Source organism: Equus quagga, chromosome 14 (assembly GCF_021613505.1).
Source record: "Equus quagga isolate Etosha38 chromosome 14, UCLA_HA_Equagga_1.0, whole genome shotgun sequence".
In the NCBI taxonomy this organism is placed as follows: Eukaryota; Metazoa; Chordata; class Mammalia; order Perissodactyla; family Equidae; genus Equus; species Equus quagga.
In genome coordinates this window covers 44,933,620-44,951,660 of record NC_060280.1, presented here as the reverse complement: position 1 = coordinate 44,951,660, position 18,041 = coordinate 44,933,620, and the positions used below count along the sequence as shown (strand labels likewise).

General features: G+C 42.9%; 1 protein-coding gene across 42 annotated transcripts in view; it reads left to right on the top strand.

Moving 5' to 3' along the window:
- LOC124225162 (putative uncharacterized protein WWC2-AS2) overlaps nt 1-18,041 on the top strand; it is a 61,201-nt gene that overhangs the window by 20,407 nt on the left and 22,753 nt on the right. For 20 of the 42 annotated variants that reach the window (XR_006885013.1, XR_006885015.1, XR_006885011.1 and 17 more), the window contains one exon: nt 4,558-4,655. The exons of 20 other annotated variants lie outside the window; for them this stretch is intronic. The gene's annotated coding sequence lies outside the window, so the exon portion shown is untranslated. Of the gene's footprint in view, nt 1-4,557; nt 4,656-5,052; nt 5,104-13,389; nt 13,849-18,041 lie in introns of those variants that run through there. 2 more of the 42 variants (XR_006885004.1, XR_006884998.1) reach the window with 2 other exon arrangements.

Genomic DNA, 18,041 nt, shown 5'->3' with positions numbered 1-18,041 from the left:
CAAGTTAATTAACACATCCATCACCTCACATAGTTACCATGTTTCTTGTGTCTGGTGAGAGCACTTAAGATCTGTCTACTCTCTCAGCAAATTTCGAGCCTACAATACAGTGTTATTAACTATAGTCGCCATGCTGTACCTCAGCTCTCCAGAACTTGCTCATCTAATAATGAACTGAAAGTTTGTGCTCTCTGACCATCAGCTCCCCATTTCCCCTACACGCCAGCCCCTGGCAACCACTATTCTACTTTCTGCTTCTGTGAATTCGACTTTTTTAGATTATACATAGAAGTGAGATTATACAGTGTTTGTCATTCTGTGTGTGGCTTATTTCTCTTAGCATAATGCCCTCAAGATTCACCCATGTTATCTCAGGTCTGCCTGTGCTTCTAACAGTGTAATTTCGGGCAAGTAGCTTAACCTTTTTGCATCCCATCTGTGAAATGGGATAATAATGGTACTACTACCTTATAGGTTGTTGAGGATTAAATGGGATAATATATGTAAAGCCCTCAATGTACTGTCTGCACATAAACTCTTCAGCACGCGGGAGCTATCATCATCATCATCATCATTAATATTATTAGTGGAAGGCCTTCCAGGAGACCAGGATTATAGACCTGGCTTTGCCATTGCTAACAATTGGTCCTGGATATGTTGCTGAACCTCTCAGAACCTCAGTATTCTTTTCTCTAGAACGAGGAAGTGGCCCAGATGCCTCAGACTCCTTCTAGCTCAGATGCTCACCTTGCATGCTGGTATACTGTTTCTTCTCAGGCCTGAGTGATGCTGGCTGCCAAGAGGGTGAGACCCATCCCACTTTCTGTTGAGGACCTGTAACCCTCTGCCAGATGTTGGCCCTGTTAACTTTTGTTCTTCTTTCCTTGATTTTATATTGTCAGTGTATCTCCCTTTCTCTGGCCTCTGCCAAATGACTCTAGATGCTTTTGTATATTTTTTCTGGTGTATTCAGACACTAAGTACACCTGGTAGGCTGGAGTTAAGTCTCTGCTTGGCACAGCCTCACACATAGGGGATGTCACAAATAACTGTGATCCCATCACTTTGCTGTTGGTTTTAAAATCAGGTCTGTGTTTGTCCCTATCACATTCCTCAACCCAAGCACCGAGGGCTGCCTGTATCTGAGACTGGCCAGGGAGAGCCACCCACGAGAAAGGAATCGCTTTTTTGATTCATAATAAGCTACCTTCTTGCTTTGTTTCTTTCCAGGCCTTTGGTTTTAATTTGAACTTTAAAGGGTTTACCAGAGCTAATCTCAGTGTAATTTTATATTTTGCACGTGCATCTTTGTTAGCCCTCACTTTTGCAAAAAGTGGAGCTGTAGAGTTAATCTGGCCTGCCGCTGGTATTTCAGGTTTATCTTCTTGTTCTCTGGGACAGGCATGCACAATGAATTAATTGAGCTGTTTTCAGCCTGCTCCCTGCCTAATTGAACACCTGCCCAGCGAATGCTGCCAGTGAGCCTGTCTGGTACCTGATTTGCCAGCCGTCCCTGTCATGTTGGTGTCTTGCTCGTATCAGAAGAGTCAGTCTTGTCATTTGTAGTCAGTTTACCGTGTCCTTCAGAGGACTATTTTCTTCTTCGCTCAATTTAAAGGTGCCGATATGTCCTTTTTTGGTATAGTCCTTACCATTCCCAACTTGCCACTGCCTCCCAGTTAAAACCTTTGGTGACCGTCAGCCTCATAAGAGCTGCTGAAAGACCAGATGCAGAGAGAGAAGTGTGCGCCCTGGGTTGGTTCTCATGCTCTCCTTTTGTCCCAGGCTAAGTTTCTAGTTGTCATTCTTAAAGTAGTGCTCATGGTTTAGAGCTGATCAGGAATATTCTTGTAAGGCATGAGTCACAAGCCTTTACAAGACTTTATTGTTTATAGCAGTTTAGGTTCACAGCAATATTGAGCAGAAGGTACAGAGATTTCACATGTCCCTCCCACCCCCGACACATCATAATCACCCGGAGGGATTCACTCTTAGTGTTTTATATTCTATAGCTTTGGACAAATGTGTAATGACATATATCCATCATCTTGGTATCATACAGTATCATCTTGCCCCCCTAAAATCCTCTGTTCTCTGCCTGTTCATCCCTCCTGCCCCCAACCCCTGGCAACCACTGATCTTTTTAGTCTCGATAGTTTTGCCTTTTCTACAATGTCGTGTAGTTGGAATCATACAATGTGTAGCCTTTTCAGATTGGTTTAGCTTAGTAAAATGCACTTAAGTTTCCTCCGTGTCTTTTCCTGGCTTGCTAGTTCCTTTCCTCTTAGCACTGAATAATATTCTGTTGTCTGGATGTACCATAGTTTATCCATTCGCCCACTGAAGGACATCTTGGTTGCTTCCAAGATTTGGCAATTATGGATAAAGGTACTGTAAACATCCATATTTAGGTTTTTGTGTGGACATAAATTTTCAACTCCTTTGGGTTAATACCAAGGAGCACAATTGCTAGATCATATGATGAGTATGTTTAGTTTTGTAAGAAACTGCCAAACTGTCTCCTGAATTCCAGTGCCAAGGTATTTTGCATTCCCACCAGCAATGAATGAGAGTTCTTATTGCTCCACGTCCGCACCACTAGTTGGTGTTGTCTGTGTTCCAGATTTTGGCCTTTCTAATAGGGATATAGTAGTATCTCATTGTTTTAATTTGCATTTCCCTGATGACATATAATGTAGCAAGATTGTTTTTTAAAAGAGTGTTTGCTTTTTTTGACTCTAGGGGCTTATGTCTTTCCGAAGAGAAAAATGATTTTACTAAAAATGAGAAGCAGAGCAGAGAATCCAGTCTTCCCTGGTAACAGAAAGCCTTCCTGGCTGTGTTGGGTCCTCTCATCTGTTTTCTTTGGTTCCAAAGTCTCATAGCCACGTGGTTCCCAGCAGAGCCCTGGCTTAGGTGTGATTTTCTTGTTAAAAATTTTGTGGGTACACAGCAACCCTGTTGGTTATTTGGTAGGATTTAGTATCTTAATTTTCTCTTCCTAGTGTTCTTGGCCTTTCAAAAAAGGTTCGTTCTTCCCAGATTTGAACTTATTCAAAAATGGGGTGAGACTAGAAAAACATTTTTTAAAAATTTGATCTTGCTGTGGTTTTGCATTTTGCTTTCAGTTTTCTTTGTAGAATTTCCTATTTTTAAAATATTTTAAAGGTTTCTTCAAAAAGTTAAACATAGAATTACCATAGGACCCAGCAATTCCATTGTAAGTATATATGTGAAAGAATTGAAAACAGGGCCTCAGATCCTTGTACACAAGTGTTCATAGCAGCGCCGTTCACAGTACCCAAATGGAAACAACCCGAATGTCCATCAGTGGGTGAATGGATAAACCAAATGTGGCCTATCTATACAGTGGAGTATTTTTCAGCCATAAGAAGGAATGAAGTACAGATATATGCCACAATGTGGACAAAGCTCGAAAACATGATGCTATAGGTGAAATAAGCCAAACGCAAAAAGTCACATATTGTATGATTCCATTTGTATGCAATATCCAGAGTAGGTAAATCTGGAGACAGAAGCAAATGTGCGGTTGCCAGGCTACAGGAGGGGAGTGGGGTTTGACCACTTAATGGTACGAGTTATCTTGTGGGGTGATGGAAATGTTTTGGAACTAGATAGAGGTGGGAGTTGCACAGCCTTGTGAACATCCTAAATGCCTCTGAGTTGAACACTTTAAAATGGTTAATTTATGTTATGTGAAATTTCACCTCAAGTAAAAAAAATTCGAAGGGGCAGCCTGTATGTGTTCTTGCCAAGGGTGGCTTTTCCAGTGACACCATAGGTGAGTCGCTCTCCACCAAGGCACTTTAATGTGGGCACAAGCAGGGAGCGTGCTGCCTGCCAGCCCGGGGTCTAGCCTCACCATTCCATGCCGCCCTCGGGAAGGTTAGCCTGGCGAGTTCCCTCCCTTTTGCAGACTGTTCTCTCTACCGTCAAGAGAGCTTAAAAGTAGGCCCTACCTTATGGGATTGCTGTGGGAATCAGCTGAGATGATGGATAGACAGTGTTTGGCTCACTGTCAGTGCGTAATAAATGTTACCCTTTATCTCTGGTCTGAGGAAGGAGAGAATGGAGTGGACTCAGGGAGAGAACAAAATGCTGGAACTAGAACAATGGGGGTTGATTTCAGCCATCTAGGTTTAGGTTAGACCTTTGAGAAAAGGATCAAAAACTCCTGTTTTCTAGATTGCTTTTAGAAGTTACCATTAGCACGTACAGCCAGTGAAGCCAGTGCAAACCGACTTCTACTGGCTGAAACAAAGAATATTTGTAAAGCACTTAGAATGATGCCTGGCAGGTAGTGAGGGCTCTAGGCATGTTTGATTAGATGAAGAAGAAATTTACAAAAGCCCCGAGTGAACTGTGGCAGTCTTAACCAGGCAGCGGTGGGGTGCGTGTCCCTGCCCGCTTCCCTTCCCTGCCCCCTGCTTCCTCACGCTTGGGTAGGCTCACCCTGAGCACCAAGCACACTCTGAGCTCCTGGGTTCCTCTTTGTAGACTTGGTTTTGTGTTTCTGATTCCTGCTTTCTTCTTCAGAAGAAGGGTCTCTCATTGTCCCCTGGGCCTGGATGAACCCTCCAGCTGAGGCGAGGACTAAGAAGACCTGGACCTAAGGAGGCTCCCATCGCTCAGCTGTAAGGGGGCAGAGGGGAGATGGGGAGGCAAGGAAGGCTTGTCTGACTTTCATGGGTGAAGAAATACAGTTTTTTTCCTTCTCAACACAAAATTTTGGCGTGGAGAGCTCTAATTTTAGGATATTACTTGGATGTGAATGGGTCCATTGATCTCTCTCTCTCTTCTAATTCTGTTTGCACTAAACATCTTGACTGCACACTTAGTGCCGTATTATGTACTCGCTGTCCTTTACTGTTGTTGCTTCACAATTTGGTGCCCAAGTAATGTCAGCTGTGGTGTAGAAAGAAGAAAGCTCACCGGACTTGGGGTCTGAAGGACAGTGGCTTAGCAGTTGTAGGTACAGGATTTCCATTTATTATTATTATTTAATCTGCCTGGCCCTGTTCCATCTTTCAGAACTGGCACCCCCCCTTCTTCTGGAGAACTGCTGCTCTTGGGGCCTGCCAGGTGTGTATCCTGATCCGTGCCCTGTGCTGTAGGTGGACCTTTGAAATTTTTTTTTTAAGTAAAAGGAAAGAATTTATTATGAGGCCCTGGGTGTCTTAGAGGGTCCAAGGTAGTAATTGCAGCCAGGTAATAAGATGTTAAAATGGGGCTTTCTCTCTCTTTTTTCTAAAGAGCTACCAGTACATGGATTTCCTGTACCAAAGTGAAGATGAGGCAGCCTCCTATGTGGAAATTAGAAAGGAAAAGCATAGAACTGGTTTTACCCCTTTTGGACTCCTCAGCCTTAAAGATTTTAAGGGAGGTGGATGTTAGACTGTGGAGAGGGATGAAGATTTGATGGAGAGATGATGTCTTTGGGGAAAATGCTGTCTGTCCTGTTGTTCTCATCATCCTACCACCCAGCATAGGGCTGGGGAGAGCAGAGAGGTATAGCCGACATCATTTCAAGTCCATCTCCCCGAAGTTTTGAACTTGAGGCCCAAGAACCTTTTCCTCTGAGGTGATGAGGCTGGAGAAATGGGGATCTGGACCTCTGGGGGCCCTGATTCCTGTCTGGAGGAGTAATCTGGCCTGCCGTGGGGTAGATGGAAGCTGCAGGCAGAGAGAAGCAGAGAGAGGGAATGTGTTCGTCTAGCAGTCCCCAGCTGCCTGACTCTTCTTCCTTATAGTGAAGTTTCTTTTTCGCCTGGGCTTAATGGGAGGTTTTTGTTTATTCACTTATAACTAAGGGTCCTCAGTAATAGACATTGTGACCTTCAGCGACTCACTGAACTTCTCTTAGTCTCATTTTTTCCTCATGCGTACAACAGGGTAACAGTAATCGCCTCAGTTACTGAGTCGATCAAATGAAATAATGGATGTGAAAGCTTTGGGAGGGATTGAAACATAGGGGATCGGGAGGCTGTTAGAAGTTTCGGAATTGTTTTAACTACCTGACACTAATGATTTGACTGTTTTGAACTCTGTTGGTTTCTTAGTTTGTTAAACATTCTTTCAGAAAAAACTGATGCCATTAGTGCATCCCAATTTTTTAATCACAGAGTTAAAATAAGCTTGATCTGACCTATGTATTTGTAGGGAATGAATGAATGAGTCTTGATAAATTATGGCCTTTTCGAGTCTAAGAAGAGCATTCTCTGAGTTGAGCTCTGAGTATGTCTTGGTGAGCATCAAGTACGGATGCCATATCAGATGGGCTGTTTTCTGCGCTTCTGTGCCAGGGAAGATAGTGCTAAAATTTTAGAGCGTTCGCATGTTTGGTAGGCTTTGGAGTTACGTAGCCTTGGGTTTGAATCCCAGCCTTGCCACTTACTAAACTGTGTTGTCTTGAGCCTCAATCTTGTCATCTGTTAAATGAGAGTAACAATCCCAACCCTGCAGATTGAGGATTACGGGAGATGATGTATTTAGAGTCCTTAGCTGTGTCTTATATGTGGCAGGTGCTAAATAAATGCAGCTGTTACTATTAAAAATGATAGCGTTAGTAACAGTTGCAACTAAAGGGGGTAGGACTAGAAATTATGAATCTGAATTTGGTATTTAATGCCAAAATCAATTAATCACTATAGAAATCAATTAATCAACTACTAATGGGTGCCTGGTTTGTGCAGGGGCTGGGAGTGGGTTGGTTAAGAAGGTGTGTAACACCAATCCTGTCTATTGGGGGAATAAGTCATGTACGTATAGAAAAAATAGGTAACATACAAGGCAGCTGGGCTTTGCAGGATGGCAGAGGATTGGAAACAGGGAGGCATCCCAGAGAAGGCCTAGAGCTGATGGAAAAATGTAGCAAGGGAAGTGAGATAAAGAATTAAACTTGTAGGGTGATCTTTGGAAGAGGCCAAATGATATATACACAGTATGCCTCATTTTTCCTGTTTTATTTTTCCTTTGTCTTCCTGATTCCATCCCAGACCTGTTTAGTGTTTCTGGTCATTATGGTGAAGATCCGTACCCATTGCTCATTCCAGAGTATCACATTTTCTGCAGACTTCTTTTCTCTGTGAACAGCTGGCCTCTTGTTGGCCCACACCCTTAAATGATCAGAATTCTCCTAGCAGATTCTTTCTCCCTCCCTCCCATTTGCTCTCCCTTATTTTAGTTTTCTGTGCCATAACTGGCCTTTTTGGGAGTTTTATCATGTTGAATCGTGGCCGACCATTCAGCAGATGTTTGTTGAGCACCTACTACAGGCGGCAGCAGGGCAGCGTGCTCCGGAGGCCTGGGGAATAGAAAGATTGATGAGACAGGGTGGTCCCTGCCTCAAGCTGCTCACGTAGTAGAGGAAACAGATGGGCAGACGGACTCTAATTAAATCTGATTAGTGCTTTATGTTGGTTGGATAAGGAAAGACATTTGGCAGGAGCCCCAAATCCCTGAGTCCTCCATCAGCCACTTGCTGCTGTGCTTCGTTCATGAAGGCCGTCCACCTCCCTGAACATGGTCTGGAAGTATGCATTCTTTATTAGTAGCTACAGATCTGATGGGAACTCTCTCTACATGGTTCCCTGCATGGTAAAGTGTTTAAGTGAAGGTTCCTTTTGTGTCCCCCTCCAGGCAGGAAGTCTAGATGGAAAGAGAAAGTCTAGGCTGAAGAGTCTGATCTCTTCCTCTCCTCCCACAACTCATACCTCTCCTTCTTGGGATCACCATCTCAGAAATGGCACCATCGTCGACACAGAGGCCTGAGAGTCCCTTTAACTCTCTCGCCCCTACGTCTGATTTTTCACCAAGTCCTATCAATTCTATCTCCTCCTACTTCTCTCCTCCATTGCCATCACCCATGTCCAAGCCATGTCTCCAACTGTAGGTCAGGACCCAGGTTACTGGGTTCTGAAATTAATTTAGAGGATCCTTCCCAGCATTAAAAAAAGAAGTAGAATGGAAAACATTAGAGTGGAGTGCGTTTAGTGAGGTGGAGTTTTATTTTGTGAAACTTGCATTTGTATACAATAATAGTTTTACAGAAAAAGGGAAACATTGCTAAGGGCTTTACATATATTGACTTATTTATCCCCCATCATGACCTATGGAATAGGTGCCTTTATTATTATCCCTGTTTTACAAATGAGGAAACTGAGGCTCAGGGAAGTTGAGAAACTGGTCCAGGGTTACACAGAAAGCCAGGGTTCCAGCCCAGGCTAATAGCTTGCCTCTCATAGACTGTGGGTGTGGGCGTGTGCGTATGTGTACGTACTGGGTTGCAAAGCAAAGTGTCTTTCTTATTCTGCAAGTTGTGGAAAAAAAGATGTTTCTGTTTGACAGCCATCCATACCTTCACTTTTATTCGCCCCCCGACTCCCCCAGCCCTGGTCTCTAAGCTGCAGCCACAGTAACCTTTTACAAAGCAAATTGGATGATGCTTCTCCCGTATAGCAAGGTCCCATGCTCCTACAAGTGTGTGCAGTCTGTGTGGCCACAAGGCCTGTGCTGCAGCCTTGTCTTTGCTGGCCTCTTGAGCCTCGCAGCTCTTCTCATCTCGAAGGCTTTGAGACTCTCCATGCCTCTGCATATGCTCCCATGACCTCTTAGGCTTAGTTAGGCTCTTTGTGACCTGCCCCATGGTACCCTGGACTGCAAGTTCACAGCACTTGCTACATCCACGATAACTGTCTGGAGGCGGGGGCACATAGGCTGGATGGTATCTCCAGCCCTGAGAGCAGTGCTTGGCGTGTCAATCAATGAATGCTACTGGGTGTTGTTAGCTGTGGATGGTGAGGAATGGCAGGAGTCTCATCTTTGGCTGAGTTGACTATCTCTGTCAAAATCTTCCTTACTCTCTGCTTTTCTTCCTATCTGACCTTTCTAGAAAGCATTTCTTTAATTGGCCATGTTTATTTCTGTAGATGGGTCAAAATCTTTTGAGTGTATTGTCATTTGTATTTTTGTGGTTATCTTTTAATCCAGTGGATTCTCAATGTACACTCGACCCTGATGAAGAGCTACTGGCCTGCATCTGTTGGGGGGGCCCGCAGATCCCTTTGGGAATGGGCAGTGTGGTCTAGTAAAAGGGTCCTGGACCCCACATCAAGAGATAGAGGCCCTAGCTGCACCACTTCTTGGCAATTCAGCCATAAGACAGCTTCCTGGTCTGTAAAATGGGGGTGATGATAGCATACCCACCTTCATCTGGGCTGATCATGACAATCAGGGGAGATAAACTGTGTGTGAAAGGTATAGGACATAGCAGTGTTGGCTGTTCAGGAAGGTGGTGGTTTGGTTTTTTCTGCCTTCTTACTTGGGTCTCCTTGTGCTTGACAGTGTCCGTTTGTGTTGCTTACTGCTCGGGGAGAGGCCCTTTAGACCAGAGGTATCAGGCCCAACCAAGGTCAAGGGCAGTTCTCTCCTCTATAGAGCACATGTAGCCCCAGGGCCAAACCATTCAAATTCCTTCTCTGTGTTCACATAGTGGTGATTTTTAAAACCTTGCCGTTTGACCTTGGGAAGCTTTCTGGCCTAGATTAGTGCAGTGACAACGCTCAATTCCACTTTGGCCCTGAAATCTTAACTATGGCAATAATTACAGCTTTCGTTCATTAAGCATCTGCCACATGCCGGATGTGTGTTCAGAGTGTCCGTGAGGCATTATCTCCTCCCACTAACTTTGTGAAGTAGTTGGTGGACTCCCCATTTTGCAGAAGAGGAAAGTGAGGCCCAGTAAGTTCGAGAACTTGCAAAGGTCTTCCAGTTGAGTTCTTTTAGGACACTGCTATCATTTTAGTTACAACTACCCTGTTATGGGTTTTTTGACTTAGAAAATAATGACTGTAAGCTCCTTGAAAGCAAGTTTTACTAGTTGACCTTGTCTCTTCTGTATGGTCTGTGTTCTTGATTGGTGTAATCCAGCCTGTCCTGGGAGAGACGCTTGCTCAGGAGGTCTGGTTGTCCCAGCCCAGGGTTCTGTTCCCATGGTGGACTCTGCAGGAGTCTCGTTCGCTCTGGAGGTGCTTCCTGCTCCATCTGTTCCCCGCCCAGGGTGGAGTGCGTGCCAATTGGATGGTGTGCATACTCTGGAAATAGGAGCCGTTTTCCTCTCCTCCGACTTCTTTTTATTTCTAAATGCTTCTATTTGTCTCCTCTGGGCTGCATCCATTTTCCCTCTTTACTGTTGCAGTTTATTGCTCTTTGCTGGCTCCTTTATTTTTATTTTCCAGACTTGCCTGAAATGCATCTTGATTTTTGCATCTTTAGATGTTTAAAGCCCTGCACTTTGTTACTGATGATTTCTCTCATTTTGCAGAATTTCATTTAGTTGCCAGTCTCTTTTGCAAGACCCCGCTTCTTTCCCTTCCATCATTAAATGTTAATATTTTTCTCCTCCTGCTCTTTCATAGAAATTTGTATTTCATTTTTTAGATTGTAATAAAGGACGTTCAGTGCCCTACAGTTTGACTTCCCATCACACTGACCTGTTTTTAGAATCATATGTTTATGGAGCAGAAGGCACCTTTATGGTGTCCTTGCTCTTTCTAAAAGGCAACTCTGTCCAAATCATTTTGGTGTTCTTCACCCTTCGTTGGCTCTTGTACGATCAGTTCTGAAGACCTCATCACAGTGTGGGAGACCACTGGGGGCCCTCTTCCTGCTGTCTCCTCACCCTCACCTCAGCTGCCACGACTCCCTGCTCCCCCCTACACTAGAACAGCAGTTCTCAAACTTTTCATTTCAGGACCCCTTTAAAATTCTTAATACTTAGTGAGATTCCCCAAAGCACATTTAACTATGTGGATTTTATCTAGCAATATTTACTATATTAGAAGTTGAAGATGTAAAAATACTTACTAAGTTAGTTTAAATATAGCACCAATAAATCCATTACATGATTACGTAACATTTTAAGTGAAAAATAAGTATTTCCAAAACAAAATAATTTAATGAGAAGAGTGGCGTTGTTTTACTTTTTTCCAGATCTCCTTACTGTCAGACAGCTGACTTCTCATTAGTGCTTTTGCAAGCATTCTGTGTTGGTTGAACCGTATAAAGAAAATACAGCGTTACACAGATACGTAGTTGTAGGGAGGAGTATTTTAATAACCTTCTCCGTTAATTGTGGATAGCCTTCGAAACGACATCAGAGCTTGACAAGTGGTAGTTTCTTAAAAGTTTGTTAGAGCATGGAATCTAGAACCATGTCAGTGAACTTTTCATACTCTGTTATATTAAAATCTCTTGGTTTATCTTGCACTTTGAAAGGATCTTTTATGCATCATTTTGTAACATCGTGCATTAGTCATCTGGAAAATACCACATTTGTTAATGTCACTACCACGCTCGTCTGTAAGGTCTTTAAGTATTGGGATGCACTGAAGCTCACAGGGACAGGTGCAAGTTTTCCAAAATTTTAATTTTTGCTTGAAAGCTCAAATTTTTTTTTTAAGCAACAAATACTGTAATTTTCCTTGAAATAACAAGCTCACTTTCTTCATTTTTGAGAAAATGTCTACAAATACCCAAATCTGAATAATTCTACTTTTTATGTCAGTCATTCTTTCAAATAAAAATGGTGTTCCAGGCAAAAGAGTGGCTAATTCAGCTTGCAGCTCAGTCACATAATGCTTTTTCTTCCCGACAACCATCATACTTTGGCTTCAGCAGAAGTGCGTTATGAGTGCTTACCGTTTTGTCACGTGGGATGTTAAAAAAAGATGTGTACTCAAGGGTCGATAGTTAATAAAATTAATTTATTTTACTGCTTCATCAAGGACGCTCTTAGGTGAAATTGACTTTTTTTTTTCCTTTCTAAACCGTGAATGGGTGATGGTGGAGAATACAGTGACTACTAATACAGTCACATGCCACTGCCTCGGTTCTTGCTGACGCACCAGCAGTTTTACCCACCATTGCTTTTGCACCATCAGTGCAAATGTCCACAGTTGAAGATAGCTCCGACCTTGCAGGACCCTCAGGAAGGGTTTTGGACCACACTTTGTAAATCCTGTGTACACTGGTCCCTTCCAGTAGACTGTAGACGTGAGCCAGCTTTCATGTTTATCTTGGTGGCAGTAGCACCAAGTACTGTGCCTTTTAAATGTTGACTCATTAAACGTTAGCTATCTTCATCATCATCATCATATCATTACTGTAAGAGCTTAGCAAATGTTTTTTGAACTAATGAAGAGTTTGGGTTAGTATTTTCCCAGGGTTTCCTTAGGACATTGGTTCTCTGTGATGTCAGTAAAAGTTAAGCATGAAAGGGCATCTGTGGTTAACTAGATTTGGAAATGCTCAAACAGATTTTTAACTGGAGGATTTCCCATATCCTTTATTGTGTAACGTGCATTGTGAATCTTTAAGGGGAATAAATGACTGCACAATGTTGTATTTCCCAAATTGAGTAACTTATGAACCTTCTTTTCTTAGCATATCTCATAGGATTAGGTTTGTTGGAATTTTCTGTGGGAAGTAATCATGTAGCCTGGCTTTGCTATTTTTACAGAGGAGAAAATTGACTACATATGTTCATTCATGCATTAATTATACCTCAAATTTAATGGGTCCCTCTAAGGTCAAATAGACACTAGTAGATTTCGGGATACAATGGCAAGCAAAAAAGACAGACTTGGGGAAAAATGTGAGTACACTATTTGTATGGAGTAGACGGTTAAGTGGGAAATTCAAGTATTCATCAACCGATCACCCCAAATTACAAGTGTTATGTGAATGGTATGTAGGAAGGTACACAGTGCTTTCCCCCGCCCCCCATTTTCAAAGCTCTGCCAGGTCTGTTTAGGTGTTACTGTCAATACTTTGTCACTGCTGGTATCTCTGTGATCTACATGACTGATGAAGATTAGTAAAGATGGTGGGCCATTTGCCCAACCATATTATCAAGGAGAATAGCAAGTTGGAGATAGGGTCTTTTAAAATGTGAGCCAACTTCCTTTTAGTCCCTGGCACGTAGTAGGTGCTTGTATATATTGATTGGCTGAACAAAGAATGAATAAATTTGCTTAGAAAAATCTGGGACTAAAGGACAAAGCCCGTACAGTGGTCTCATCACCCCAGTGCCCAGACTCACTGTGCTGTACAAAGTGGACTGAATAAAACCATCTAACAGGCTTTTCGTGCCCCTCTGCTCTGACCTGGCCCATTTTGGAGGGAACCAGTGACTCTCCCCTTCTCCTCCATGCAAAACAAAACAGAAAACAGAAAAACACACTCTATTTTGATCCAGTACAGCCCACACATTGGGGAATATGTTAGTATACTCTTTATGTGAATAAATAATCAGAGGACGTGATGTTGTTATAGTAATATCGGCCTTTGGTCTTCTGTCTGCCTGGACAGATGATAGCAGGAGGATGTTGCAACACAGTAGCCTTGGAGTCAGGACTTTGGTAAGAAGATAAAGCCAGTTTTTCATTTGGTGTTTCATTCGTCAAAGTCACCTACAGAGAAATCAAACATTTACAGCTTGATTAACCAGTGCTTTTGGTTCTTGGCATGTGACCTGCATGACTTTGGGTTAGGTGAGCTCTGGGAATGCATAAAAATCTCCCATTATGTGTCCCCATCCAGTGTATGGATAGGTAGACAGGAAAACATTCACAAGCTCAGAGTACCTCCTTATTTCAAAGCCTGAAACTTCTTTGGCCACATCATGTTCCTGCCAGAGTCTGAAAACGAATAGGCTTTAGAGTGGCCCAGGGTTGAGTGGAGTTGCTTGGAGAATTTTTCAGGTGTTACTCCGAGACTGAATTAAGAAAATTCCCAGGGAGTTTTGGTCCTCTTGATTTCTAATTTTTGTGATTGAGTTAGAGCTGCAGAAATATCATGAGTTGCTAATTTTTTAAAAAATAATTTTCTTTTCTTTGTGAAAGTAATTCACACTAATTGTAGAAATTTGGAAAAATATCAAAAGGCATAATGCCGAAAATTACCCATAACTCTAGTATTCAGAGATAATCACTACAAAACATTTTGTTGTATTTTTATGCATTTTTATATGCATAATTAAGCTTAGTGGGTATAAATTTTGATTTCTACTTTTTCTGTTTAGCATATGAATATTTTCTCTTACATTGAGAGCAGTACAGTGTAGGAGCTTGTATTAGTTTCCTGTGGTGGCTGAAATAAATTTCCACAAACTGGGTGGTTTAAAACAACAGAGATGTATTCTCTCACCCTTCTGGAGGCCAGAAGTCCAAATCAAGATATAGGCAGGACTGTGCTCCCTCTAGAGCTCTAGGGAGAGTCCGTTTCTTACCCCTCCCAGCTTCTGGTGGCTGCTGGCATTCCTTGGCATGTGGCCCCATCACTTCAATAACCGCCTCTGTTTGCACATGGCTTTCTCATTTGTGTGTGTGTGTGTGTGTAAAATGTCCCTCTGCCCCTCTTATGAGGACACTCGTGATGTCATCTAGGGCCCACCGAGATAACTGAGGATATCTCTTCATCTTAAGATTCTTATCTTAATCATGTCAGCAGAGACCCCTTTTCTATATATGGTAACATTTACAGGTTCCAGGGTTAGGACCTGATATCTTTGGGCCCATTGTTTAGCCTCCCATGGGGTTTAAGAGCATGGATTTAGGAGCCAGTCCATATGGGCGGAAATCCCAGTGCCATCTCTTACCAGCAGAATAACCTTGGGCAAATGTCTTAACTCTTGGTGCCTCTGTTTTCTTATCTGTAAAGTGGGGATAATAACTACCTACCTCCTTGAGTCCCTGTAAGGAGTGGAAGAGTTAACATATGTAAAGCACCTAATAAGCTTGGGATGGTGTCTGGCCTATGTAAGGATTAGCTGTTATTATTGTAGTTGTTATTTTTATTAGAAATTCTTCGTAAAATGTAATTTTAATGGCTGCATAAAACTTTATTTATGAATCTGTCATAATTTATTTAATCATTTCCTTTTGTTGGCTATTAAGTTTATTTCCAATATTTTAATCTCATATATAATGCTGTCATGGGTACCTTTGAGCATTAAGTTTTGTCTCCATTTCAGATTTATTCCCTAGCATAGAGTTCTGAAAATGGAATTACAAAGTCAAAGGGTGTGTATGATTTTTAGCCACTTAATAAGAATTCCCCAAATTGCTTTCCAGAAAGACTGTGCCTGTTACACTCCTACCAGTAGTTGAATGATGGATGTGCCCATTTTACTGTGGCCATACCTGCATCAGGTGTCATCATTTTAAATATTCTCAGGTATTTTGACATGGTCTGCCCTTTAAGGCTGAAATGTAGCATACCAGAGGGACTCAACATAGTGGTTCCTTTATAGCAAGGAGTATTCAAGGCAAGAAAACTTCTAATGAGAAATGAAATCCTTGGTTTGTCAAGTCTCCAAGTGCCTTCTCCATTCTGTTGTGAAGTCTGGAAACTCCCTGAGTATTTCTGTGGTTACAGGGAGGGGTATGAGGGGAGAGGATATGTTCCTAGCAGACAGTGCTAGGCACACAAGGATTTTCATAAGACAGTTTTGTTTCTGTCCTCAAACTTGGACATTGAAAACTCAGAACGTTTGCTGGGGTGAGGGAGGCACACTTGATCAGAACACAGATCAATTTAATCACCTTACAACTAAAGCTGTGTGAGGGGCAGGACGATGGGGTGGGGAGGGCGCAGCTCATGCACTGCTTGCCAGATGAGGTGGGAGAGCAGCCCTGGGAAGAGCTGAGGGAACAGTCTGCAGCTGCTCTTTGCACCCCTGCCACCTGCTAGCCTCCTTTCCTTTCCTGGGGGTTGCCCATTGCTCTCTGGTCTTACCCAGCCCAGGCCTCTGTAGAGGAAGAGCAGGGGTCCAGAGTGTGTCTGCTCAAAGGGTCCTACTTCAGAGGTCATCTAGTCCACTGCTGTGGATGGTTCAGACCATCTGTGGTGAAAGACAGAGTGGTTGGTGTTTTCCCCAACACCATTGAATTGATATGAGTGTACAGTACACGTCATACATAACTAGTCACGTGTGAATTCAGCAATACTGAAACCGCTTGTAGTGGGCTAAATGTTAACCCAAAGACACGTGCATATCCAAATCCCTGGAACCTATAAACGTTACCTTATTTGGAAAAAGGGTCTTTGTAGATGTGATTAAGTTGAGGATTTTGAGACGAGGAGATATCTTGGATTATCCAGGTGGGCTCTAAATGCTATCATAACTGTCCTTATGAGAGAGAGCAAGAGGGAGATGTGGAACGCACATACAGAGGAGGAGGCAGTGAAGTGGAGTGATGTGTCCGTAAGCCAAGGCATGCTGACAGCTACCAGAGGCTGGAAAAGGCTAGGAGCAGATTCTTTCCTAGAGCTTGTGGAGGGAGTGTGGCCCTGCCCACACCTTGATTTCGGGCTTCTGGCCCCAGGACTGTGAAAGAATAAATTTTTGTTTTTACACCACTATTTTGTGGTAATTTGTTATGGCAGCCCCAGGAAACTCATACATCAGTCGATGTTCTGTTCAATAAGACAGTTCCATTGCGTGGCAGTGTAGCAATATCACATACTATAAAAGCTTCTAAGCTTCTCTTAATTTCTATACATATCTCATTGTGAACCAACAGCAAAGAGTTGGTGGATGGCAACAGTTTGTAGACTACCGTTTGAGTCTCACTGGTCTAATCTCCCTCCTTTTATGGATGAGGAAACTGGGGCTCAGAGAGGATGTGGTAGGACTGGGTCAGAGTTCAGGTGCTTCTACTGCTTGGAATGGATAGAGGATGTGGCACCAGCCTCCCAGGGGCCAGGTCTGGGGTGAGTGGACAGGAGAGCTGCCCTTCGGCCTGTTCTGCAGGCCAACTAGTGTCCCTGTCACTATCCTGTACCCTGCTGTGAAAGCTGATGCTCCAGTGAGCCCTGGAACACTGAGCTGGCCAGAAGCCAGGGGAAACTTGTAAAAACTTTGCTGCAGCTAATGAGCCAACAGCAGTAGGCCAAGGACCCTGTCGAGGGTAAAGGTCATGGCTTGCTGTCAACTTAGTTTCCAGCTGACTGCTTCAGTCTTTGTAGTTTGGGTCCTATTTTCCCTCTGCAGCCCAATTTTAACTTTCTAAATTTCTGAATGGTAATTATCTCTTAGAGAAGATGGGATTAGATTGCAGTCTTCTTGACTCTTACGTTGCTTGAATAAAGTCCATCCAACTTGGCACTCAGGGCCCCCTGAAGGACTTTCTCCTTTCCATCCCTGCCTCCCACCCCTCCCGTTTACACACCTTAATCTCTAAACACCAAAATCCTTGCTCCCTAGTAGAGGGGACTAGAAGAGCTTAGATTCTTGAAGCCCTACAGTAGGTGAGTTCATGGTTGACCAACTCAAGAACCAATGGAAAAAGTATGGCAAGGGGGTGGTAGGCATAAATCTTTGAAGATCTCAGGGAAAAAATGTTCACATTTATTAAAATAGACTGTAAAGTTATCACAAACAACTAGTCACCAGCATAACTAGCATAAGAGCTAAGCCCATCTGAGCCACCAGATGACTTTAGCCACATAAGTAAACCAGGCATGATCAGACCAAAAACCACCTGGCTGAGCCCAGCACTAATTGCCAACCCACCGAACCGTGAGTAAATAAAATGTTTATTGTTTAAAACAAAAAATAAAAGGGCAGCCTAGCAAATCAAGACTTACCTTTGGGTTATTACACTTCTTATTTTAGTAATGATAGGCATTGTGGTTACTCAATTATTCCTTGCTTGCTATAGACACTTTTCAGTCTCCCACCTTTGTATTTTCAATGAAATTCTTATTTTGTTTTGTTATAGATAATGCCCATATTAAGAACCTCTTTCCCCAGGATCCGGGCCTCCATCTTAATATTTAATACCGCTGGGATTTTATGAATTATTTGTGGGGTCTGTTCTCTTGGTCTCACACATCTCTCTCTTCTTCTTCTCTCAGATATTATGGGGCAGTAGTTCAGAGGCCTGGGTCACTTTCTTTTATTTTTACCAAGGCTTTGTTTCTGAAGCCTCTATTTCTTTACCCTCTACTTTTGTTTG